This window comes from Stenella coeruleoalba (genome assembly GCF_951394435.1).
Source record: "Stenella coeruleoalba genome assembly, chromosome: 15".
NCBI lineage: Eukaryota > Metazoa > Chordata > Mammalia > Artiodactyla > Delphinidae > Stenella > Stenella coeruleoalba.
Genome location: NC_137161.1, coordinates 14,920,671 through 14,946,392, shown reverse-complemented (window position 1 = coordinate 14,946,392; position 25,722 = coordinate 14,920,671). Strand labels below are relative to the sequence as shown.

The following is a 25,722-nucleotide window of genomic DNA, read 5'->3' as shown; positions in this document are numbered from 1 at the left end:
GCTGATGGCAACAATATCTGTCTGTTCACAGGTGTCTGGGAAGATCCATGACTCCGTGAGACATTGGACACAGAGCTGCACACAGGGAGCCCTGAGAGAGTGTTGGTGTGGAAAAGAGAGGGAGGGAGAAACACACATGAAATGGCTCTAGATGTTAATAGGCGTTTCACCTTCCTTGGCCTCAGTTTCTTGTGTCCAGTCAGTTCATTCATGAATAATTTTTCCTGCAGCTCCTACTATGTGCTGTGTATCCCTACACAACAGCTCCACCATGAATCTCTAAAGAGCAATTTTCACTCTGATCTGCTGACCCCAAATCCACCCACTTCATCCGCAGGCTCCTCCCTGTGGGTCCTGCCCTTTCCCCCTCCTTTACCGACAGCGGGCATTACCGGGAGACCCCTGAGTCTCAGAATGGGAACCCCTGAGTCTAGCCCTTGGCCTCCTGCTGCCCTGCCCACGGGCCCCAGGAGGGAGGTGGGGAAGCAGGAGCGGACAAGGGTCCAGCTGCAGCTGGTCGAGCTGCACCCGGTTCCTGGTTCCCACTGGGGCCAGAGTGACACCTGATCCTGGGGGATTGTGAAATGACAGGAGGTGGCAGCCTGCCCCAGGTGCCTGTTGAGTCCTCCACTCAAGCCAGCTGGGCCCCGCCAACACCTCACACCTCCAGGCACAAGGTTAAACCTCCCATCCGGAGGTGCCTCACTCCTGCACCATGCCTGCCTGCGGCTACCTCGGTCACCTAGTTGCCACCCTCCTCCTTGGCCTGCTGCTGCCCCTCCCCCTCCTCTGGCCCCAGGTGAGTGGGGTGGGGAGAGGCCTGTTCCAAGAAGGGGCCGAACCAGGAGCGCCAGGAGGGAGCCAGCAGAGGCTTAGCCTCTCTGGGGACAGAGAAATGAAGATTCCTGGCGTGGAAATGGGGAGACCAATGAAGACTAAAATGCGGGGATCCCTGGTGCCTAAAGGGGGTGACCCTTGGACTGTCAGGTGTGAGGTCCAATGTGCTGGAGGTGGGGAGACCACTGAAAGCTGAAATTTGGGGAGAGACTCTGTGCTGAGGCTGGAGACACAGTGGTAGGAGAGGAACTCTGCCCAAGCTCCAAAGCTCAGCTGTGCGGTGTGGGTATCCGTGCGGGGGTCCCCTAGGGACTGAGGGCTCTGAAGCCAAGGGTTAGTTCACTCCAGCCCTCCCAAGTGTTGGGGACCCCTGCCTAGAGGTGGGGCTCTCTGAAGGCCGTAGGGGGTGTCAGGGCCAGAGACTGAGATTTCTGGGGAGAAATTGAGATTTCTCAATTCCTCCCGGGAGACTGAGATTTGGGACCGTAAGACAGGAGGCGGGCATCCTCTGAGAGCGGGACTGAGTCCCCCACTGCGCGTCCGCCTCCCAGGCACAGGAGCAGAGAAATCAGGCGTGTGCCCCGCGCTAGAGGCGGACCTGAACTGCACGCAGGAGTGCCTCTCGGATGGGGAATGCGCGGACAATCTCAAGTGCTGCCGGGCCGGCTGCGCCACCGTCTGCCAGATGCCCAGTGGTAACCCCGGGGGACCCACGCGGGACGGGGGCTGGAGTGACTGCAGCTCCCGGTTCAGTAGCAGGGGTGCTCCCGACCCAGGAGTCCCTGGCCAGGTCAAGGCGGATGGAACCAGGTCCGGCCAGGGCTCTCCCTCCCACAGCCCCGAGACAAAGGCATCGCTGAAGCTCAGCGGGGGTAAAGAGAGGCATCCCCACTCCAGGCTGGATTCAATGCTCTAGAGAAGGACCCACTTCCAGGACACACTGCGCGGACATTGTTCTCGGAGGTCAGGGGACCTCCCCAGCCAGCTGGAGCTGCAAGGCCGCCCTAGTGAGAGAGCTGGATCCCAAATCCTGGGGAGCACATCCTTATCAGCATTCTTCCCCTGGGGTCTCCCCCAGCCCTGGGGGTAAGACTTGGGGTGCCTGGCCTGGCAAGACTCCCTGGATTCCTCTGTCCAGATGGAAATAGACTTTACAGATTTAAGAGAGCATCTTAAAGATGTGGAGTGAACATCTGAGAGAGAAACGTTGTTGCCCAAAGCCACGCCGCCATCCCTGGCTGTAGGAGTCCAAGCCAGCAGGTGCAGCTTTTGCCTGAGTGGCTGAAGAAATCAGGATCCCTCCCTGAGCACCCCTTCCACTTCTTCATCTTTAAAACACTCTCTTCCACTCTAAGGATTGAGTGAGAGAAAGTATGTGAAGCTTGGGTGTCATGAAAAGTACCTGCTAGAGCTCAAGACTGCCCAGCAGGCCATGGGAGCTCCCATCGGAGCAGGAAGGGGCCTTAGACAGCGTGGAATTCAAGCTTCTCATTTCTCAGAGGGAAAAACTGAGGACTAGAAGCTGGCATATGACTGGGGGTCCCAAGGTATTATGATCACTGTTCTTTATCCAAATACAGCCCCCGTGATGTTCCCACCTTGTGATTTCTCTGAAGATGCCCCCAGGGGCCTGAAAGGTTTGAAACTAGAGACTCAGTCACTTAAGCAGGGAGGTGGGAGGTGGAGGGACGACAGGCCCATCGGGGGCTCCTGGGTCTAGGGCCTCTAACCTGGACCAGAGGGAGGAGGACATTGGGAGAGAAAGACAGACACATGAGAGAGGAGGGGGCAGAAAAGAGGAGTCTCTGCTGTTAGGGGGAGTCTCTGCTGTTCCCTGGTCTCAGATGGACAGACTGAGGCAGGAAGAGGGGCAGGACCAAAGGGCCTCCTGAGCTAGAATCCTAGTTGTGCCGTCTGCTTGCTGTGGGTCCTGAGCAAGTCGCTTCACCTCTCCAAGCCTCTGCTTTCTCACTGGCAAAATGGGATGAGCATCCCAGATGTGGTAGGGTCGACATGAGGCTAAATGAAATCACACATGTGAAATGTCTCAGGAGAGAGCAGACCCTCCACACACAGTGGCTTGTTTTGTGGGTACCCCGCTCCTGAAGCCCTTCTGTCCGGGGGCAGCTCGGTATTGAGAGCTCCTGCCCTTCTCACGGGAAAGGGTGACTTTGTGCGAGGAAGACAGCCCCTCCCGCCCTCTGCAGCTCATCACCCAGCTGTGCGCCCCCTTGACACTTGGCTGGGCTTGCTCCTGGGGCTTCTGGGCATTGAGCCAGCTCCCTTCTCCTTGACCCTGGAAGTGGAGCGCAGGGGGTGTGTGTGTGTGTGTGTGTGTGTGTGTGTGTGTGTGTGTGTGTCTGTGTGTGTGTTAGTGGAAGAATGCGTGTCTGTGTGTGGATGAGTGATTGGGGTGGGGGGGCTTGGTGCTGCATGGCTGTCACTGGGAGTGAATCTATGGGAGTGAGTGAAGGGACTGTGGGTGTGTAAGCCCTCACACGTGCACTGCACTTTTCCACTCACAAAGCAGCAGAGTGCGTGGTGCACAGATGCTGAAGCCGGATTCCTGGGTTCAAATCCTGTCTCTACCTTGTGTGACTTTAGGCAAATTACTTACTCTCTTAATGCCTTGGTTTCCTCAACTGTTACATAAGGAAATATTAACAATTCCTCTCCTTTTCTTTTAGGATTACTGTGAGAATTAGATGAGTTAATGTACATCAAATGCTATATGCCTGGCACATAGAAAAGGCTAAGTAAGTATTAACTGTTGTAATTATTACAACAAAGGACTTGACTGTGCAAGGAGAAGGAATATATGTCTGTTGCCTCCACTGCTTCCACAGCAACCCCACGACATGCGCAGCGTGGATCTCATGTGGCATCTGAAGACATGGGGCTCTGGGACATTTCTGGCCCCAGGTCACAAAGTTAGGAAAAGGCAGAGCTGGGACTCAAACTGGGGTCCAATAATCTCAAAACTGTTGGTGGAGAGAGCAGAGGGGAGAGATTTGCAGGCAATCTTCTTTAAGGCAATCTTCTTACTCCCCTGCAATCCACTCAAGTAGGCAGCCCTTCTGTTTGTGAAACCAGGTGAAGGGTGGTGGGAGGTCATCCTCTGAAGCGTTCATCTCCCTGCTTCCCCTCTGCCCGTGCCCCTTTCTCCTTTTTCTACCCAGAAAAGCAGGGTTCTTGCTCCAAGCTGGACATCGCCTGCCCCCAGCTCAGCCTCTGCCTGAACCATTGCCAGGTAAACAGCACGTGTCTGGCCAGTTGAGATGCTGCCACAATGTTTGTGGGAAGGTGTCCTGTGTCACACCCGTCTTCTGAGGTTGCTGGGGGTGGGGGGAAGCACACTGATACCCAGATGTGATGACACCTGCAGGGGGTCGAAAAGGAGAACCTGAGCTAACACACTGCTGTTTATGTATCTGCCCATTGATTTACTTTCATCTGCTCAACGACTATTCACTGAGTATCACTTGCCATGCACTGCTTTAGGTGTTAAGATGCTCTGTGAGTGAACAAATCAGACAGAAAGTTCTCTCTAGGCAGTTTATGCACTACTGGACAATAAACAAAATAAATAAGCAAGTATATTCTGTGGATGTTAGAGGGAGATCAGGGTCCTGGAGAAAAAAGAAAACAGAAAGGGCATAAGGAGTACTAGGGTGGAGAAAGGGGGCAGGGAATGGTGTTGCAGTTTCTACCTGGGACCACGAGTGAGGGCACAACCAAGAAGGCAGCTTATGAACAGAGAGTTGTGCAAATGCCAGAGGGAGACATGAGGCCATCAGGGGAGAGTGTTAACAGCCAGAGGGGGCAGCAGGTGCAAAGTGGGAGCATCTCTGGTAAGTTTCAGGAAAAGCCAGAAGGCTGGCTTTCTTTTGCTAGAATAATTGTGGACGTGTCCACTGAATTCTGCCTGTCTTCTGAGGTTGCTATGAAATGGCCTAAATATTTTTCTCCCTTCGAGGTTACCTCTTTGTACCGGAATGCCTAAAACCTCCTTGATTATCCTTGAGTTTCAGTAACTGAACAAGGATATTTTGGTATCATTCTGCATCATTATTTCTTTTTTTTTTACCAGAACATGGAATGTTTATTCAATCTACAGATTTTTTAAAGGAAGTTTTCTTCTATTACGTCTTGAAATAAATTTTCTGTTCCAGTTGTTGAGTTTCCTATTTGAGACATCAATTATGTTAGATTATCTTCCCTTGTCATCCAGTAGTTGTTAAAAGCGTGTCTACAGGAGAGATTTAATTTCCAGCTTTGCCTTTTGCTATCTGTGTGATCTCAGACAAGTTATTTAACTTCTGTGGATATAGTTTCTATTTGGAGATAACTATGGAAGCTACCTGTGTTTGGAATCCCCAAGACCACACTCAGGTTTAATTCATAAAAAGACTCACAGGACACTAAGGTGTAATACTTAGGTTTACAGGAAATTGACACAGAGTTAAATCAACAAAGGGGAAAAATGCACGGGGTGAAGCTGGAAGGACACAGACACAAGCTTCCACATGTCTCTTCCCTGTCCAGTCGCAAAGAATCTGCTTGCTTCCCTCAGTCCAATGCGTCCGAGCAGTTGCCAACCAGGGAAGCTCGCTCCTGCCTGGGAGTCAGGTTTTGACTGTGGTCAGTCACATGGGCGTATACTGCCTGCATGGCTGACCTCAGTTAGGGAAGCCCCAGACCCCAGAGGGAAAGCAGGCATTTCCATGGTTTAAAATGATTAAAGAAGACAATTTAGGTGATACTGACTTTATTTCACACTTCATGAAGTGGGAAGTCTCCATCCCCGAGGGTCCAGAGAACTGCAGAGCATTTACAAGGACCCAGAGTTAGGTTTTGGTTTGCTGACATGGCACCCCAGATATCTTGGGTCTAGATATTTATTTCAACACAGGCCTGAGATCAGATCCAGACGTTCCTACTGGGAGTTGGGTGTCATGTTGATGATCACAAGAGGAGCCCTGAGTCTTTGAGTATTTACCCCCCAGGGGCACAGAGCTGAGCATTCTCTATTCATCAGTCTCAAATGCGTTCACAGCATCCCAAAGAAATGGGGTTGATTTTATAAACAATCCCGTTTTACAGATGAGGGCGCCAAGGCCCAGGAACACTAAGTAATTTGCCAAACCCAGGTCCTCCTACTGTTGTTGGGGAGGAAACCTTTCCTTGCTTCCCTTCTAGGTTCCTTGGCTTGTTTGGTAAGACAAACTAGACATAAGACAGATGAACAGGAGAAAACCAAATTTCATAGGTAGAGCATCCCCAAAGACCTGGGACCCAGAGACAGGCAGTTGAGGCTTATATGCCATCCTGAGTGAAGGAGAAGGAAGTGAGGATTGGGGCTCCAAGGGGAGGAAGATAAATTCCAGGAAGATGAGAAAAGCAGATATCTGCTTAACACATGTTTGCCATGCTGGGCAGGTAGATAAGTGTTACTGATATTAAAAGTTATCTGGGATTAGCTCTCTTCCTGATACAGGCCCTCTATCTAAATCCTTTAGGCAGTTAAGGGAATAGTAATCGTCTCTTCCTGAGTCTTTTGGGCCTTGCATGTCTTCAGCTCAAAATAACCAAAACGCCATGTGGTATATTTTGAGGGGGAGCACGTAATCCGTTCCTCCTCATGGTGAAACATGCAGTTATAATGCCCTAGGGTCCGACAACCCAGGTAAGTTTTTCTCCAGCATAAGATAGGAATCGAGGTTTTCCTCTCCCAAGGGTGTTTGCCACTGGCTTGAGGGTCCTGGCAATTCACTCACATCCAGACCCTAGGGTCTCGGTAGTAACTGGGCGGGGGCAACATGGTCGTTCCGAGCCTACAGACTTGTGCACACGGTGTGGTGCGCTGCCAGCACGTGGAAATCTAATCTATCACTTCATCCTCAGCGGATGGGGAGAGACTTACGTTTGTTTCTGCAAAAGAAGTCCAGTGACTTGTACTTGTCACAGGCCACCAGTGTGTGATCATTGCAAAGAATTAAGGTGAAGGCAGAGAATTAGGAAGAGGCGCAGGTTAGTGGGAGAGAACGCGGGGCTTCCTGAGATTCAGCTCTTCCCGTCCTTGGCTTCCCCGCTCTACTCCCCAAGGTGCGTGGGAAAGGCAGCTTTTCCCTGCGCCTGCTACCCTTCTCCTCCACCCCGGTGAGTCTCCTCCAGGCTTGCTCTCAAATTGTGGACCATCTTATAGGAGGGGAAACTGGGGCTGGCGACACACCTGTAACGGTGAGCCTGCTAGGAATGCAGCTTCTCAGGCGTCACCCAGACCTGGGGGATCAGAATGTGTATTTACTTCCACAAGACCCACAGGCAGGGTCAAGTCTGAGAAGCGCTGTTACTGGGCATTTGGCCCCAGCAGGCAGAGGCAGGACCAGGGGAGGTGGGGAGATTGCACAATAAACAGGACCCAGCCCAGCTCCACCCCTTCCTCACTCCCCTCCTCAATGCCTGTCCCACCCCTCAACTGGGATATGAAAAGCTCTGTCAGCCCCCAGCTTTCCTCAGAAGCCCTCCTGCAAGGCCACGAACATGAGCCGGCTCTGCCTCTCCATCGCCCTCCTCGTCCTCCTGGGCACCCTGGTGGCCGGCACGCCAGGGGGTGAAACCAGCAACCAGGTCCAAGGTAAGTCCCGACCCACCTCGCCTCTACAGGCTGGAGGGAGGGGGAGTGAGGGGAGTCCGTGGAAGGGGCTGGGGAGCAGGGGTGGGCTTGGTGCCGCCAGTCTTCTCTGGATTTCTCCTGGGAAGTTGGGCAGCTTAAACTCCAGGGACATTTCATGACTGTAAAAAAGAAATCATTACACTTTCAGCTTTAAAACAAATTATCCTGCCTAACTCTACAAGGCCGGGGACCCCATCTCTGAGACTCTCTATTCCTGGTCTCTGCTGTGTCCCTGAACCTCACTGTAGTGTAATAAAAAGGTCAATATTTGATCTTTCTCCTGGTTCCAAGCCCAGGCCTCCTGAAACCCTTGGAATTTACTTTCTTTTGTATGGTAATGAAAGTGACCTCAGATAGCTTCAGGATGGGGCTGGACTCCAGAAAAATCCCATTTGGTGATTAGAGAGTTAGAACCCTCAACCCCCAGCAACTCTGGGGAAAGGGGAGGGTACTGAGGGCGAGTTCAGCCACCAGTGGCCAATGATTCAATCAAATTGCTTACCTATTGAAACCTCAATAAAAAAAAACCCTAAGCTTTGGGAATCGGAGAGCTTCCAGGGTGGTGAACATTCGAGGTGATGTGAGGGGGGACTGTCCTGAGAGGGCATGGAGGCTCTGCACCCCTCAACCCCCCTTTGCCCTATGTATCTCCTCCATTCAACCGTCCCTGAGTTTTATCCTTTCTATCAATAATAACCCAGAACTGTCAGTAAAGTACTTTCCTGAGTTCTGTGAGTCGTTCTAGTACGTTATTGAAAGTGGGGTCCCAGAGCCCCCAGATTTATAGCCAATTGGTCAGAAGTATGTGTGACCCAGGGACACATAGCTGTCATTTGAAGTGGTGGCTATCTGATGGCATTGAGCCTTCAACCGCTGGGGTCGGCGTTAACTCCGCGGATTTAGTGAGTTGACCTGGGGGCCACCCAGTTGGCGTTGGAGAATTAGTGGGTGTTGGTAGAGACACTACATATTTGGTGTCTGGGAAGAAATCCAGACTCATACATCCCTGGGCTTTGGTGGCTGGGATGAAGCTCAGGTACAGGGGAGTAAAAGTGGGGGGCAGTGCTCCCAGAAATTCTTACCTGTTATCTATATTTTAAGAGTTTCCTGCAGATGTCAGGTGCTTCATCAAATGGGTTGTAACAGGATCATATACTGCCCTGACCTTACTACTCACCTGCTCTGGGACCTGAGGTCAGTCACTTTTCTGCAATTTCCCCACCTGTACAAGAGATAACTACCAAACAAGTTCTTACAAGGGATTATCCATCATGAATATAGAGTCTTTTCACATTTCATGCCCAATAATGTCCTTTTTCCACCAAGATGTCTTAGTCTGAAAAGATTTGTCTACCTACCTCCTTTCTTCAAGAAAAAATATTTAGGGGTCAATAATGACATTATTTCTCCATTATTATTGCAAGAAATGCAACACTTCTGTGACTTTGCTCTTGGGGTCAAGGCTGTGCTTCTCCCAGGCTGTTAGAATATTAGTAAAAACTCAAGGCCCTTCCCCTTCCCCCCATGTCTGACTATTATTTTATTATCCTCTCAGGATACAGAACATTAGAGCTAGATTCATAATTATCCAGGCATGCTGCTATCGAATGCACATTTGTGTGCCCGTCGCACAGTGAGGCCAAACAAACCGAAACGTGTGAGTTTGAAGCAGAGAAAGGTTTATTGCAGGGCCATGCAAGGAGACTAGGCTGGCTCATGCCTTAAAAACCCCAAACTCCCCCATGGTTTTCAGGGAGGGAGAAGTTTTTATAGGCAAAATTTGGGATGAGAGCTGCAGGGTGTGTGACTTCCTTCTGATTGGTTGGTGGTGAGGTAACAGGGCAGTGTTCCAGGAATCTTGTGCTCAGCCAGAAGTTACCATCCTCCACCTGGGTGGGGGACTTAGTTCCTGCAGAAGAACTCAAAGATATTGATAAGTATATTCCTTCTGTAGGAACCTGGACACTATTGTTTCTTGACTGCTTCTCCTTGGTTTCTGCATTCCCTCACATCCCTGATTAGCAACTGTTTGAATCTGCTGGTTGGTATTCTGGAAGGTCCAGGAGGCTGACGCCTTTTTCCTGCAAATAAGAAATGGAGGTGGAGGGCAACACAGAAAGGCTTTTGTGCCCAGAACCCCACAGGGTCCTGCTCAGTTTCAGTGCCCCCTCATCAAATAGACATTTAACTAACAAGAATTTAATTATATTCATTCTACTCAGTGTCGGTGCACTTGGCATGAGCATGAAATGGGAGATTCATTCATTTGACAAGTATTTATCAAGCCCCTACAAGCCACTGTTCTTGGTATGGGGACGCAGCTGTGAATAAAACATAGCACAAGAACCAGTGCCCTCTAGAAGGAAGACAGACAATTGAGTAGGTGGAAATAGTATACCAGGTCATGGCAAGTGTCTTGAAGGTAGAGAGTGATGGGGATACAGGAGGCTGTGCTCTTTCTGTAGAGGGTCAGTGAAACCCTCTGTGATAAGGAGGCGTTGAGCAGAGGCTGCAGAAAAACATGCCTGGTGTGTTTGAGCCACAGTCCGGACCAGGGTGGCTGGAGATAAGTGGGTGAAGGGGAGGGGAGTGGAAGGGGATGAGGCAGAGAGGCCATGGGGGCAGGTCCTGGCCAGCTTTGTAGGACTTTATAAGAATCAGAATTTGAGAGAGATGGGGAGTCACTGAGGGATTGGTCACGGGAGCAATGGGTTAGGACTCAAGTTGTAACAGGATCCGTGGGGCTGCAGTGCGGAGAGTGGCCTCTAGGGGGCGAAGGGCAGAGACAGAGGCCCATGGGCAGGCTGCTGCTGTGGTCCAGGTGAGCCACGATGGAGTGTGTACCTATGTTGTTCCCTGGGTTGATCCCAGTTCTCTTGAATAACATGAATGAGTTGCTCTGTAGAGGATAATTCTGTTCCTTGATTAAACTATTAATTATCTTTCCTTTGCTGTTTCCTGATACAAAAATGCAGTAGTATGTGTTCATTATCTAAAACTTAGACAATAAAGAAAGACATAAAAAAGTAAATCAAGATTTCCAAATCCTGCAACCCAAAGGTTACGGATACATCCTTCTACTCTGAGGTCCTCATGTACAGGAACGAATTGACTTGCTCATCCAGAGGTGAGGAGGGAACAGTGCAGCCCCGTGCCCTCTGGAAGCACAGCCTTCCCTTTCCTCACCTCCTCAGCCTCCAGAGAGGATGTGCTCCACCTCCGTGGCAGGGCTGGGACTAGGGCAAGGTGAGAGGCACTCACCTCCAGCGCAGAATTTAAAGGGAGGCTAAAAAACTTATAATGCAGATAAATCATAATTGATTGCAATAGTGTAAAAAATCAAAAACTAATGCAAAAATCCACCGTGCACTCCATGTGAATGTTTTAAATAAAGACAGGATGTGACCCTGCACTTGCCTGACCTGCCTGTTTGCTTCACTCTAATCCTGGCCCTGCTCGGCTGAGACCAAGAGCTTTACATTGAGACCTGAATACGCCTCATTCCTGATTGCAAGTTCAAGTGAAAATATTATCTTCTATCAGATGTAATTTTCTGCTTCAAAGAGGAAACTCTTCTTTTAAATAGAGACTTGCCATTCCTTATGTTTAAGAAAGCAACTTTCTAATCGATGCCAAGGTTTTTCTCATAAATGAGAGCTTTCCCTCTGCTCTCTGGACATTTATGTGATTAGCCTGTGTTTCGCAGGATTTTCTTTTTGGTTAATTGAGGGATAGAGAAGTCTGTGGCTGAATAGACACATTGAATGATGCAGAGAACTTGAGTTCCTATCTTAAATGTTTCATCCAGATATTTTACATGTTGACAACTTATGTCTAAAATATATAATTATTTTTCCAATTTCTGACCAATACACGTTTTAAAACATTACATAGAATAAATGTGTTCTTGATATACTACAGTTCTAAAAGGAAGCCATTTACTTAATCTGAGGTTCCAGAAAAGAAGCATCATATGTCCCAATGTTGCAAAACCTGACTGTGTGGATGTCCAGGGTGGTCCCTGGGGACTCGTCTGTTGTGCATTGGTGTGGGTGGGTTGAAGGGCTTTAATGGGCAATTGTGTCCAGAGGTGATTTTTAGCTTGGACACTGCCCTGGAACATTAAATTAAAATTGAATGAGTGCATCTAACAATTACTCTAATAACTAATATTTATTGAGTATTGATCGATTGCCAGTTACTTGACGGACATCATCTGTAATCCTCTCAACAAGTCCCTAAGGTTGAGATTATTATGCTCATTTCTATGATTAGGATGCTGTGGCTCAGAGTGGTTACTTGTCTTCCCTAAGGTCACACAGCCAAAGAGTGGGTCCTCTAAGACCTTAAAGAATATAGTCCAGGGATTTGCACTAGATGTTCCTTGAGACTTGGGGGTACTGGGGTAGGAAGGGGTGAGAGAATGGCTGGGGTAGGTAGCGAGAGGGCTGAGGATGGGGCTCCAACCCAACACCCAGGTTTCTTTCAATAAGTTTTTCTTTGAAAAAAGGGATCTGTTGCTAAAAGAGGGATTGACACTCATATCTTCACGGTGGGAGTTTTAAGCTTTGCAAAAGTAATATGTCACTGGATGGAGGGCTTCTTTTACTCCACAATAGGCTGCAACCATTTTTTGATGTCAATACATATTCTTCTACAATATAAATGTACTCATTATAAAAATTGTGGTATATTTTATTTTAAATATTTCTTCTTTCGTAATTGCAAAAGGAATATATGCTCATAAGAACTTGAGAGGAGGGCTTCCCTGGTGGCGCAGTGGTTGAGAGTCCGCCTGCCGATGCAGGGGACGCGGGTTCGTGCCCCGGTCTGGGAGGATCCCCCATGCCGCGGAGCGGCTGGGCCCGTGAGCCATGGCCACTGAGCCTGTGCGTCCGGAGCCTCTGCTCCACAAAGGGAGAGACCACAACAGTAAGAGGCCCGCGTACAGCGCAAAAAAAAAAAAAAAAAGAACTTGAGAGGATATAAAGATGTGTAAGGAAAGTTTTAAGACTCCTCTTCTTGCTATGTGTTTGTTTTTCCAAACCACCAAGCAATTCTCGAATTCTCAGGGAACACTGACTGGCTTTCCTACCATCATACCAGTTCTAAGGCTAGGAACCTGGAAATAGTGTCAGATTCCACAGGTTAAGGACTGTGTCCCACAGGTCTCCTTCCATCTTCAGATGCCAATTACAAGTCCAGCTTGTCACTCATGCTTCTGACCAACAACTACATATCAGAGGTTCCCACAAACGCCGTGGAGTTAAATTAATTTGCTTGAGCAACACAGACTCAGGGAAACGTTTTACTTACAAGATTAACAGTTTATCATAAAAGGATGTAGCTCAGGACAACCATATGGAAAGGCTGCATAAGGCAAGGTAAGGGGAAAGGGCACGGAGCTTCCATGCTGTCTCTCATCAGTACACACTCCCCAAATCTGCTCCTGTTCGCCAACCAGGAAACTCTCCAAATTCAATGCTTTTGCGTTTTATGGGAGGCTTCATTACATAGTCATGACTGATTAAATCATTAACCATTGGTGACTGATAAACTTCCACCCACTCTCTTCTCCCTGGAGGTAGGCGCTTTGGGATGTCGGTTAAAGTTCAACCATCTGATCAGGCACTTGTTTCCCCTGGCAACCAGTCGGCATCCTTGGGTCACCTAGGGGCTTTCCAAAAGTCACCCTCTTCACATAACTGAATACACTTTTATTACTCTCCTCACTTAGGAAATTCCAGAATTTTAGAAGCTCTGTGCCAGGATGGAACAAAGACCAAATATATTTCTTATTATAAATCACCATATCACACCCCTCAAAATTCTAGTATTCCCGCCCCCATGAGATAGCCAAAGTAAATACACTGTATGTTTTTCTATGCCTTTCTCCATTACAGCATGATTCTTTTTTTTTTTTTTTTTTTTTTGTGATACGCGGGCCTCTCACTGTTGTGGCTTCTCCCGTTGCGGAGCACAGGCTCCGGACGCGCAGGCTCAGTGGCCATGGCTCACGGGCCCAGCCGCTCCGCGGCATGTGGGATCTTCCCGGACCGGGGCACGAACCCGTGTCCCCTGCATCGGCAGGCGGACTCTCAACCACTGCGCCACCAGGGAAGCCCTACAGCATGATTCTTTCACACTTTTTTTAATAGTGGAAAATTTCAACCATACTCAAAAGTACAGAAGATTATATAGCAAACCCGATGTACACATTGTTCACTTTCAGCAATTACCAACATATGGAGAATATTGTTTAGGTATGTCCTTTTTTTCCCCCAGAGTTTTTTAAAGCTAATCTAAGGCATCATGCCAGTCATTCCATAAATACTTCATGAAGGGTGTATGGTTTTCTACGTCATCACCATGTCATCCTCACACCTAACAACAGTAATAATAATGCCTCAGAAGGCAGACCATTAAATGGAGGCTTCACATTTCAAGCTCTGCTAATGCCCCACCCCCAGCCCCATCATTCTATTTCAAGACACTGTTGGTTTCAGTTGCCGACCCTGTAGACCGAGCTGTGATCACCATTCTCATAACTGACCCAGAGCCCGTCCCAGTCCCTGCAGCCCTGCGCCCTGCCTTCTGCCTGGAGCCTCCCTACACGGGTCCCTGCAGGGCCCTGTTCATCAGATACTTCTACAACGCCAAGTCTGGGCTCTGCGAGACCTTTGCTTACGGTGGGTGCAGAAGGAAGCAGAACAACTTCCTGGATAAGGAGGACTGCATCAGCACCTGTGGTGGCCGCAACAGGGCCGGGGGTAAGACAGGGGCAGGGCAGGATGGGAGGGGAAGGGCTGGGGAAAGAGGTGGAGCTCAGGGGGCCACACGCCATTCACAGCTGCACAGTGTCTTTTCCCCCTCACTGCTGCCCAAGAGAAGTGGCTGCAGTGTCCTGTGAAACCACAGACTGAGCACATCCTCCACGGGCCAGCTTGGCAGACGGTCACAACTGGAATCGCCCTCTAGATAATCGAAGCCACTCCTCTCCTCTCCTTTTTCAGATGGGAACACTGAGGCAGCCACCCTCCACAGTGGGTCTGCAGTGCTCCTGAGTGCCCCACCTAGGCTTGGCAAGCTGGTTTTGTTCTCGTTGGTCATCCTAGTGTCAGGAGTACTGTGCTTTCTCATTTCTGTGATGGTCAAGGCTCTGTCAGGGTGTAGACTATCAAGGTCAGGGGCTTCAGTGATGGCAATCAACAAGTTCCTTTCTTCTTGCAGAGAGCCGGGCAGCTGGGCTCCCCTGAGATGGTGAAGTCCTAGGAGGCCCCACACAGCGCTGGGCTCTGCCTTCTGAAAGAGCTGAGCCTCTTCCTCTGCTTCCTTCTCAGACCTACCCTCCTCAGCAGAGCCCTGCCTCTTTCCTCACCTTCATCCCACTCTCCACCATCACTGCACTCCTTGGAGGGCGCAGCGACAGAAGTTCTGGCATCCAGTTCCGAGCGTCAGTGGTGGCAGAGGACTTTTCAATGAAGAAACCCCTTTTCCCCACAGTGATGTTGAATATTTATCTGTCTGTGGCTTAAATCTTATATTTAATAAATTCTTTTCCTAATTAAACTAACTGGAGTGGATTCTGTTGTTTGCAAGTAAGGACCTTCACCACTAGGGTCCATGGAAATGGTGGTCCTTCTCATTATTCTGCAGAGCAGCCAGCACCTCCCCTTTTCCTGTCCTCAGACTGGGCCCTACCAGGTATAGGAAGCAAACCCATTACAGCACCATCTACCTCTTAATAGTCACCCCAAGCTACACAAAAACCTGGGTGACAGACACCTCAACATGAAAGCTTTCGTTCTTCACTTCTTGGACCAGGTCAAATTTGGGGACAGGTTGTTCTCCTGGAGTCTCAGAAGGAGAAAGGAAGGAGCATGAGACTCAACTGTCTACTTGCTCAAGGAACTTCCTTCCCTGAGGTCCTGTGGTAGGGTGGGGATTGCTACTTCAGTTAAAGAAAAGCATCTACCCATTTAGTGAGTGCTTGCCATGTGCCAGGCTCTGTGCTTAGCGTATTTCTGGCATTATTTCATTTAATCTTCTGAGAATCCTTTGAAGATAAAATGGAGGTATGGAGATGTGAGTTGGTTTCCTGGAGTTACTGTAACAAAACACCATGAACTGAGTGGTTTATTTATTTACTTTTATTCTCTTCCACTTCTGGAGGCTAGAAGTCTGAGATCAGGGTGTCAGCAGGAACATGCTCCCTCTGAAGGGTCTGGAGAATGATCTATTCCAGGCCATTCCCCCAGCTCCTGGAAGGCCTGGCTTGTGGCAGCATAAGTCCAGGCTTCACATGGCATTCTCCAGGTCTGTGACCTACTTTGCCCTTTTTATCAGGACACCAGTCATATTGGATGGGGGCCCACCCTAATGAACTCCCTAATGAACTCTTAACTTATCACCACACTAAAGATCGTATTTCCAAATAAGCTCACATCCTGAGTTCCTGGGGCTAGGACTACAACATTTCTTTTTTGGGTGGGGGACACAGCTGAACCCATCACAGTGAATAAATGGCAGGACCCCAACCATGACAGCCTAGCAGACTGCCCCAAAGCTTTTGTCCTTTGCAGGGAGGAAGATAGTTAAGAGCCCAACTCCCCAGCCAGTCTGTAAGATCCAGAGCCTGGATCTGCCTTAATTTGCAGTTCCTAAGAAGCAGAGGGAAAGTAGTTTGTTGGGGAAGATGGGGGCGGGTAAGAAAGGGCAGGAAAGGCAGGCAACTAAAATGGAGTGAGCAAGCCCATTGGCACTGTCAGTGATGAGCTCCCGTGGGGGATGGGCCAGATGGGGTCAACGCCTTCCTTGTGGTTGCCTCCGCCAAGAGATACAAGAGCACCAACATACCAACTCCCTGTCACTCATTGGCTGGGGACTTCTGGCTTCCTCTGTGCACAGCTGGAAGTCAGCCAGCAACACTGAGAGTGGCAGTGGTCAGTGGTCGGGTGGGCGCACATCTGCCACACCCTGTGGCTTTGAACAAGTTACTTAACCTCTCTGCGCCTGTCTTCTTCCTACGCGGGGTTGTTGTGAGGATAAATGAATTAGGACATGCTGAGCCCTTAGACCAGAGAGCCTAGCATGTAATTAGTGCAATTTAAACACTTGCTAGGATAATTACTGACTGAATTATGCTGTCCTCCACTGGAGGAGTGACTCCAACCTCACCTAGAAGAATTAATGCTGGAAGGCATGTGGGACAGAAACTGATCCAAAGTGCTTATTTCATAGGTGAGGAATTTAGGGCCTAAGAAAGGGAAGTATCTTGCCCAGTGTCACCCAGCTAACAGCTATGAGACATTACAAGAGACTAAACCGCGGCAACATCACTCATTCCTTCGTTCATTCGTCACTCTAACATGTACTGATATTTACTGTCTGTTTTGTGATAGGAACCAGGGAAACAGTAATGACCAAATCTCTGTGAGTAGCTTCCGAATCTATGTGATTACTCACACCCACATCAGTAAATATTCTGAGTGTTCAAATCCCATCTCTATATTATAATTATATGCACCCTGTTGCACTAGTATGTACACTTGAAGTTTTCAACAATATAGATTTTTTTTTTTTTTTTTTTTTTGGCCACACCACATGGTACGTGGAATCTTAGTTCCCTAACCCGGGATCGAACCCATGCCCCCGGAAGTGGAAGTGCGGAGCCCTAACCACTGGATCATCAGGGAAGTCCCAATAATATAAATTTTAATAAAGGGTAGGCTAGAGAGAAATAAGCAGAAATTTGTAGATGTTTTCTCCTGTCCCCCAGTGCACCCCACTTAGAGTATCTCTGGACCAGGACAGTCTTGACCTGCAAAGAGCTCCCTGCCCAGCCTAGAAGGCAGACATAGAGTTTCAGAAACATACATGCTGTGGAAGCCAAGGTGGAGGCCCTGGCTGTCACCTGTGAGGTCAAGATCAGCCTCCCAGAAGAGGCAAGGTTTGAGCTGAGTTTGGAAGGGTGAATTGGATTCTATCAGGTAGAGAGAAGAGGAGAAACATGAACTTTGGGGAAAGACAAAGAGGCAGAGATGAGAACAAAGATTCTACTTTCATCCATTTCCCAGACTGGAGTCTGTACTGGTTTCCAAGCTGCTGTTGAGCATCATGAGGAGACCCCAAAGTGTTCGTCAAAGTCCACTCAACACTGAACATAGATGGACCTGGGAGTCCCCTCGCTAAAGAGCAGAGGAAGAGGAGATACCCAGGAGACATGAGGGAAGCACCTCATTTGCATGAGAGCCCTTGTCCTAAAGCTCGAGTTTCCTGGTCCCGTCTGAGAGTCCCAGCTCCTGAGGGGAGTGAGGCAGCTGCCTTTATCGTCCCTAAGAAACAGACCCATCAGAGGTGAGTGACATAGTGAGTGGATGTTGGAATGAAGGAGGGATTGGTGGTGGAAGCAAAATTGGGGAAGGCTGGCTTCCCTGGTGGCGCAGTGGTTGAGAGTCCGCCTGCCGATGCAGGGGACACGGGTTCGTGCCCCGGTCCGGGAAGATCCCACGTGCCGTGAGCCATGGCAGCTGAGCCTGCGCGTCCAGAGCCTGTGCTCCGCAATGGGAGAGACCACAGCAGTGAGAGGCCCGCGTACCTCAAAAAAAAAAAAAAAACAAATTGGGGAAGGCCTCTGAATAATTAAATGCTAGAACATTTAGCTGGTAAATACTGAGCCAGCCTCAGGTTTTATACCTCCTCCTACGGAGCGCTCACCTCCTGGGGCAGCACATGCCAGCTGGCAGCGTTCATCAGTAGAAACTCTTTTGTCCCATTGAACGAGTGACTCCCCTTCCCATCTGGCCCTGACATCCACGCTGGTCCTGACTCTGCTCCCAAGAAACCTACTGACCTATTCTGCTGTCTTTGTCCCGAGACAAAGTCCTACAGATATTGGGAGATGGCTGTCAGGGAAGTACCCCCCACCACCACCTCTCCCACAAAGTGTCTTTTAGCTTCTTTTGCAACATTTGCCAAGTCCCCTCTAGCAGCTTTCAGATTCTCAGGCCTCAAAGTTGTGGAAATCCTTTTGGCTCAGCTCCCTACAATTGATGCAGAGGCTGATAGGATGGTACCCACCCTCAGGAGGTGCCCCTTTACTGGGTTGGAGGAGAGAAGTTGGTGTAAGAATAAGAGGATGGTCAGTAGGGTTAAGTCACCCTCCTCTCTTGCTTCCCCCAGTAAGTCAAGAGCAGTGATAATCAGATAATATGAAAATATGAACAAGTGAATGAAGGTGGCTGAGAGGAGGGGGTAGGATGTAGGTGGGACAGGAATCCAAGGCTTATGGAGGTATTTCCCAGGATGCACCCCACTTCAAGTTCATTATTAGACCTTCTCAGCTGCAAGGCATTGTGGGAATGACTTGTTCAGAATCCACTGGGTCCCCAGTCAAAAGGAGGTCCCAGCTGTCCCAGGTAGAGCCACTTTGACAATGTTTTGACAATGTTTGACAATGCCCCTGCCTCTAGGAAGATGTGGGCTGGATGGGCCTTTGAAGAGCAGAGCCTAACTGCCTCACTACAGACGAGGAAATGGAGGCATAGAGACCCTAAACAGCAGAGGTAGTTAAAATAAGAAGGCAGAACTGATTCTGTTACTTACTACCTGATGGTCTTGGGACAATTTCTCAACATCTCTGAGTTTTACTTTCTTTAAATAAATATATATATATATATATATATATTTTTTTTTTAAGAAGATGTTGGGGGTAGGAGTTTATTAATTAATTAATTTATTTTTGCTGTGTTGGGTCTTCGTTTCTGTGCGAGGGCTTTCTCTAGTTGCGGTGAGCGGGGGCCACTCTTCATCACGGTGCGCAGGCCTCTCACTATCATGGCCTCTCTTTTTGCAGAGCACAGGCTCCAGACGCGCAGGCTCAGTAGTTGTGGCTCACGGGCCTAGTTGCTCCGCGGCATGTGGGATCCTCCCAGACCAGGGCTCGAACCCGTGTCCCCTGCATTAGCAGGCAGATTCTCAACCACTGCGCCACCAGGGAAGCCCAACTTTCTTTAAATATAAGATAAGGATAATGCTTATACTTGTTAATGCTTCCAACCACAGACCACTGGATACACTTCCGTTCCTAGCTGAACCAGTTGGGTTTATTACTCACTGCAGCAAGGGAGAACTCCCCCACCTTGGGAGCTCTGATAAGGGTAATAGAAATACTATTAAAAGATAAGTTGTTTAATTATAATTAATAAATATTAATTAATTGCAGTGTCATGGAAAAGTACTTGGTTCTAAATAGAAGTGATTGGCTTCAGTAACTCTGAAGGTTGCTGTGTGACCTTGGGCAAATCCCTTCAGCTCTCTGAACCACAGTTTCCTTCTTTGCAAGATAGGGTGATGGTATCTGCCTTAAGAAATTCACTCCTTTGGGTATTTTTAAGAGCTACGTTGATTATGATGCTGAAATGCTTTGAATACCACAGACCAAAGTGAATTGTATAGAAATATAGAGAGTTTTAGTTTTCTTGGCTCCTGACTGCTTTTTAAATATGCTGTCAGCTGCATTAAAGAAAGGAACAAAAAACATTTTTTTTGGTAGTGTCAATCCCTTGAAGTCCGCCCTCAGGAATCTCCCCCATTGTCCAAGGAACGTCAAAGACCTCTTCCAAATTCGTCCCATTCTTTCTCCCACTGAATCTAAATCCCTCTTGCTTCAGAGACAGGCCTCACCCAGATCCAGGCTCATGCCCACCCCACCCAGCCCTTTAAATGACCCTCTGGTCTCTCAGAAACGTAGGGGGAACGTGGGGGCTTCTGCTGGTTGTCCTTGGGATTAAAGCCCCGAGGAACCAGACATTAGGAACCACTCTTTAAGGAAGGCACCGTCTGCCCCCAGTGGCCTCTTCCTGAACCCCAACAAACCCTCCCCGCTCTTTTGGTACCTGGTTTTTTGTTTGTTTTTTTGTTTTGTTTTGTTTTTTTTGCGGAACGCGGGCCTCTCACTGTTGTGGACTCTCCCGGTGCGGAGCACAGGCTCCGGACGCGCAGGCTCAGCGGCCATGGCTCACGGGCCCAGCCGCTCCGCGGCATGTAGGATCTTCCCGGACCGGGGCACGAGCCCGTTTCCCCTGCATCGGCAGGTGGACTCTCAACCACTGAGCCACCAGGGAAGCCCTGGTACCTGGTTTTTTTTAATTAATTTATTTAGTGGTTTATTTAGGCCATGCAGGGCGGCATGTGGGATCTTAGTTCCCTGACCAGGGATCGAATCCACATCCCCTGCACTGGAAGCCCGGGATGTTAACCTCTGGACCAGCCCGGAAGTCCCAGTAGCTGGTTTTTAAAAGACTCAGTGTGTGTATGCATGTGTGTGTGTGTGTGTGTGTACACAAAGTGGGTTAATAAATCATCAGTTAATATGAATAATTACTAGAAAATATTTACTGAGCTACTAGAGTACACAGGACAGACACAGTCTCTGCTCTCTTATAGTCTATTTTCTAGCAGGAAATTATGTGAGATATTGAACAAGTGATTACTAAGGAATGTGATGCACAGGGCATGAAGGGAGGGTTAGCAGGGGGCTGGACAAGTGTGGAGGTGGTGGGAGTTACATGGAGGGATGCCCTGAGGAAGTGAACTTTCAGCTGAGGCCTGAGGGATGAGCAAGAGTCCTGAGAGGAAGGTGGGGAAAGTTCTCAACACATGGAAAAGCAAGAGAGGAACGAGGAGGAGAAGGTGTGTGAGAATGTGTGGGAGGACGGGACGACATGGCACTGGGTGTAGACTTGAAGGACCAGGCCTCAGGAGCCCTGTGAGACGAGCTAAGAGTTTGGGGCTTTACCCGAGGCCACAGGAAGGACCTGGACATCTTAGGAAACCCTGGTAGAGGATGGAGAGGAGGGGCGGGGCCGAGGCAGTGGGGTCGTGACAAGTGTCCAGAGGGCACACGGGAGTGGCCTGGACTCAGCAGAGAGCAGAGGCTGCAGAGGAGGCAGTGAGGAGGAACGACCAACAGGCTTTGCTACGAGATTGCTGCTGGGGGCGAGGAAAGGGAAGAAGCACGGACAGCAGGCAGTTTCCTGGGAGAAGGGAGGCGAAGCAAGTCCTTGCGGGAAGGGCAAAGAGTTGAGTTTGGTCATCACTGAGTCCATGGTGCCTGCAGAACATTTATGAGAAGATGTTGAGTAGACATTGACTTATCCAGGCACAGGTTAAGGAAACGCTGATTAGGGATAGAATATGTGGTGATCGAAAGCTCACACCAGACTCCATGGCTTCAAACTCTGGCTCTGCCAACTTCCTAGCCATGTGGCCAAGTCATCTCACTTCTGTCATCGTCTGAGTTCTCTGTACAATAGGAGTCGTAGTAACGGCACCTACCTCTTTGATCAGTAGTAAGGACCAAGGGGGTGACTCCATGTAAAGACTTTAGAATAGTGCCTGCACCCAGGAAGGACTGAATAACCATGTCCTATGTGAGTGCCTGCCGCGTGTGTGTGCCAGGCACTGTCCTAGGCTTTGGGTCACAGCGGTGAACACACAGCTCCCCGCTCTGTGGAAACTGACATTGTAGATGGTGGATACACACTCAGTGATGATGAACAAGATACGTTTCACATAGAAATCACTGCTGGGCAGAAAATCATGCAGAGTCCAGGGCGAAGCAAAGCAGGGCTACTTAAGGCAGGTGGTTGTGAATGGAAGGAGGGAAGGAGCCATGTGAGTGGCCAGGGGATGCAGAAAGAGGAGTGAGTGCAAAGGCACCAGGGTAGGAACAAGCTCGATGAGGTGGAGAAAAGAAAGGCCTGTGTAGTAGGAGAAAGTATGAGGGAAGTAGGCAGGGATATGCTCACAGGCCATTGTAGAGCATCTAGATTGTGATTCCATGTGCAGTGGGAATCCTCTAGAGGACTTGGAGCAGGGGAACATCATGATCTGATTTAATTTTTAAAAGGCCACTGGCCAACAGGAGAGAATGCAACACACTAAGAATGGAGAGAGGTCCATGCTGGAGATGGATATCTGAGATTATGCACCTAATGGAAAATGGTATAAGAAGAGTGGATGATGTAACCAGGGAGCATGCAGAATAACAAAAATAGGGAGAATACAGCTCTGTTCTTGCCTCCCCATGTGACCCTGGAGGTGGGTCGACCCTGGAGGTGGGTCGACCCTGGAGGTGGGTCCATTTACAAGGGAGGCTGGTGCCTGGTCCTGTGTAATAATGCAGATGAATAACAACCACTGTAAAAATCTGGTTTACAAGGATGCTCCTTCCTTACACAATTCTACGAAGCATTCCACACTAGTTCTTGGAGTACATACTGGCTGTGCGTGCACTCTGCCCCTGCCTGTCCTGTGCTGTGCTCCCTGGACTCGGGATGCCAATTCAGCCTCCGTTTTCTCCTCTATAAAGTGGGCATGATGAAATCTACCCTGCCCACCTCTCATGACTATATGGAGGATGAGATCAGATAAACCCTGGGAAGGGATGTTGAAGGGAGAAAGAGGCAGGTTCTTTCTTTCCTTCATTTCTCTTTTTTTTCTTCCTTTCAACTACTTTACATCACGGATTATATGTTTCTTTTAACTCTGTGTTTGGCACGTGCTCTTTATTTACTCATTATCAGATTTCATTGGAATCATTTGTCAGAGCCTGTGCCCCGCAACGGGAGAGGCCACAGCTGTGAGAGGTCCTCGTACCACAAAAAAAATTATCTTAGATCATGTTTGACCTTATGAGGCTAGAAGTACTATTTCATGTTATAAATGAAGAAACTGAAGCTTGGAAGGGTTAAATGACTTTGCCAAGGTCACAGAGCTGGGAAATGATATATCTGGGATTAACCTCTTCTCCAAGGTCACATAACCAATACTGGCAGGAGTGGGATTTGAACCCAAGACTCTCTGACTTCAAAGAGTGTCCTCTAAAAGAGGTTTGAAAGTTGTGTCCTCTAAGGCCCTGGTGATTCAAGAGGTGGGACTCAAAGTACTCAAATAGGAAAGCTCTGCTCTTCATAGTTTTTATAGTTAGATGATGCAGAAAAAAAATTTTTGTATAAAGAATTTGATTTGCATTTATGCCATGAGGACCTTACCTGTGAGTTAGAGGAGGATGAGGGCTGAGAAAAGGCCATTGGATTTGGAAATGGGGAATTTGATGGTGACCCTGGTAAAGGCATCAGATCTCTCTGGTTGTGAGCAACAGAAACTGAGTCTGGCTGTTGGAGGCAGAGAAGGAATTTGTGACAACAGTGTGGGCATGTAGTGGTCACCCATTCTCCCTTCTTTTGTTTGTTTGTTTCTGGTTTATTTTTATTTCTTCCTTAGAGATAACGGAGACTTCCATCCCATGGGGAGGGAACACATGAAGATGAAGGGGAATGAGAAGACAGGGAGTATGGGAAGGAATGGAACCCCTGGTGGAAGAGTCCACCTCGGAAAAGAAGGGATTCTCCTCTTCACAGGGGTCCCTCAGAAATATACTCACTGACAAGGATGGAATTTGGAAGAAATTTCCATGGAAGGGACTGAAGGAGATCAGGTCATTGGCTAAGGTAGAAGCCAAGTGTGGTTCCGGAGATTTCCATAGAATGGAAATGATTCTGAAAAACCACGGGGGAAAGATGGGCTAAAGTTGAGAATGAAAAAACAAAGAGATATGCAAGAGCTTTGAGGCTTATCTTATTTAATGAGAGGAGCACATATGCCAATTTTGAACCAGACTTAACATTAGATCAATATGCTATATAAATGCTTTAGTTACATAAACGTAATACTAGTTGTTGAAGGCATCTTCTTTCATTGGTAGCAGCAAGGGAAGCTATAAATCTTCATTAAAGTGATGTGTTGGGCTTCCCTGGTGGTGCAGTGGTTGAGAGTCCGCCTGCCGATGCAGGGGACACGGGCTTGTGCCCCCGTCCGGGAGGATCCCACGTGCCGCGGAGCGGCTGGGCCCGTGAGCCATGGCCGCTGAGCCTGCGCGTCCGGAGCCTGTGCTCCACAACGGGAGAGGCCACAACAGTGAGAGGCCCACGTACCACAAAAAAAATAAATAAATAAATAAAAAGTGATGTGTTAATTAAGTTCTCCTTAAAATTCTTGCTTGGATGAGGGATGCAGAAAGAAGAGTGTCTGTCTCAGCAAGTGATCATAAAGGGTCCTTCTGGGACTTCCCTGGTGGTCCAATGGCTAAGAATCCACCTTCCAACGCAGGGGACATGGGTTCAATCCCTGGTTGGGGAACTAAGATCCCACATGCCGTGGGGCAACTAAGCCCATGTGCCGCAACTACTGAGCACGTGGGCCACAACTAGAGAGCCCATGCGCCACAACTACAGAGCCCATGCGCTCTGGGGCCCACACGCCACAACAACTGTGCCCACATGCCACAACTAGGGAGAAGCCTGTGTGCCTCAACGAGGAGCCCGCATGCCACAACTAAGGCCTGACACAGCCAAAAATAAAATAAAATAAAATAAAGGGTCCTTCCATTTGTCTAGTGCTTTTCAGTTTAGAAAATATATTCACTCATATAACCTCACATGCTAAAAGGATAGGAAGGGATAACAAATCTTGAATATAAATCACACTGGAAAAATATTTCCAAAGAAGGAGAAGAATCTCTTCATACTGAGACTGGAAATGAACCGCCATTTCCAGAAAAGGTGTGTAGGAAAGCATTCTCCCTTCCTAACTGTACCCTTCAGTTACATCCCACTGGAATCTTTTGTTGGCAACCTATAGCGCTGATTTAGTTTAGCTCACGAAACTGAAGGTAATGCTAAAAGAACCATGCTTGGAAAGGATGGTAAACAAGACAGAACCAAGGTCTTCTCAGGCCACTTTTGAATGAGTGCCATACATTTTCAGAACTTTTGTCATTCATTGGTCAAGATTAAAATTCCAGGGAGAGCATCTGATTGGCCAATCCTGGTCTGGGGGTAGGGCAGGAACTCTGACTGGCAGTCCCCTCCAACCCCACCTGTCATGGGTGGAGGAAGAGTCATTTCCCAAATCAAAATCAGGCTACTGTTATCAGAAAAAGGACAAAAGAATGCTAGCTGACAAAACAACAAAACAGCCAATACACTCAGAGAGAGAGGTTTCCTTGGAGTGAAGGAAGTTTGAATGGGTCCAACAGTCCAAGAGGACAAAGCCCCATTGTATGGTTAAAGATAGCCTGTTCGTTCCTGGGAATTTCTAAAATCTTCCGTGTTCACTTGCTAACAGTCATCTAAGAGCGGCCAGTC

The 25,722-nt window shown here is 48.6% G+C and overlaps 1 pseudogene across 1 annotated transcript; it reads left to right on the top strand.

The window, feature by feature from the left end:
• Positions 1-414: 414 nt before the first annotated feature.
• LOC307198020 (WAP four-disulfide core domain protein 2-like) lies at positions 415-4,167 on the top strand (annotated as a pseudogene). Its single transcript has 3 exons — positions 415-556; positions 1,389-1,709; positions 4,017-4,167. The product of its transcript is annotated as a WAP four-disulfide core domain protein 2-like (transcript).
• Positions 4,168-25,722: the final 21,555 nt, after the last annotated feature.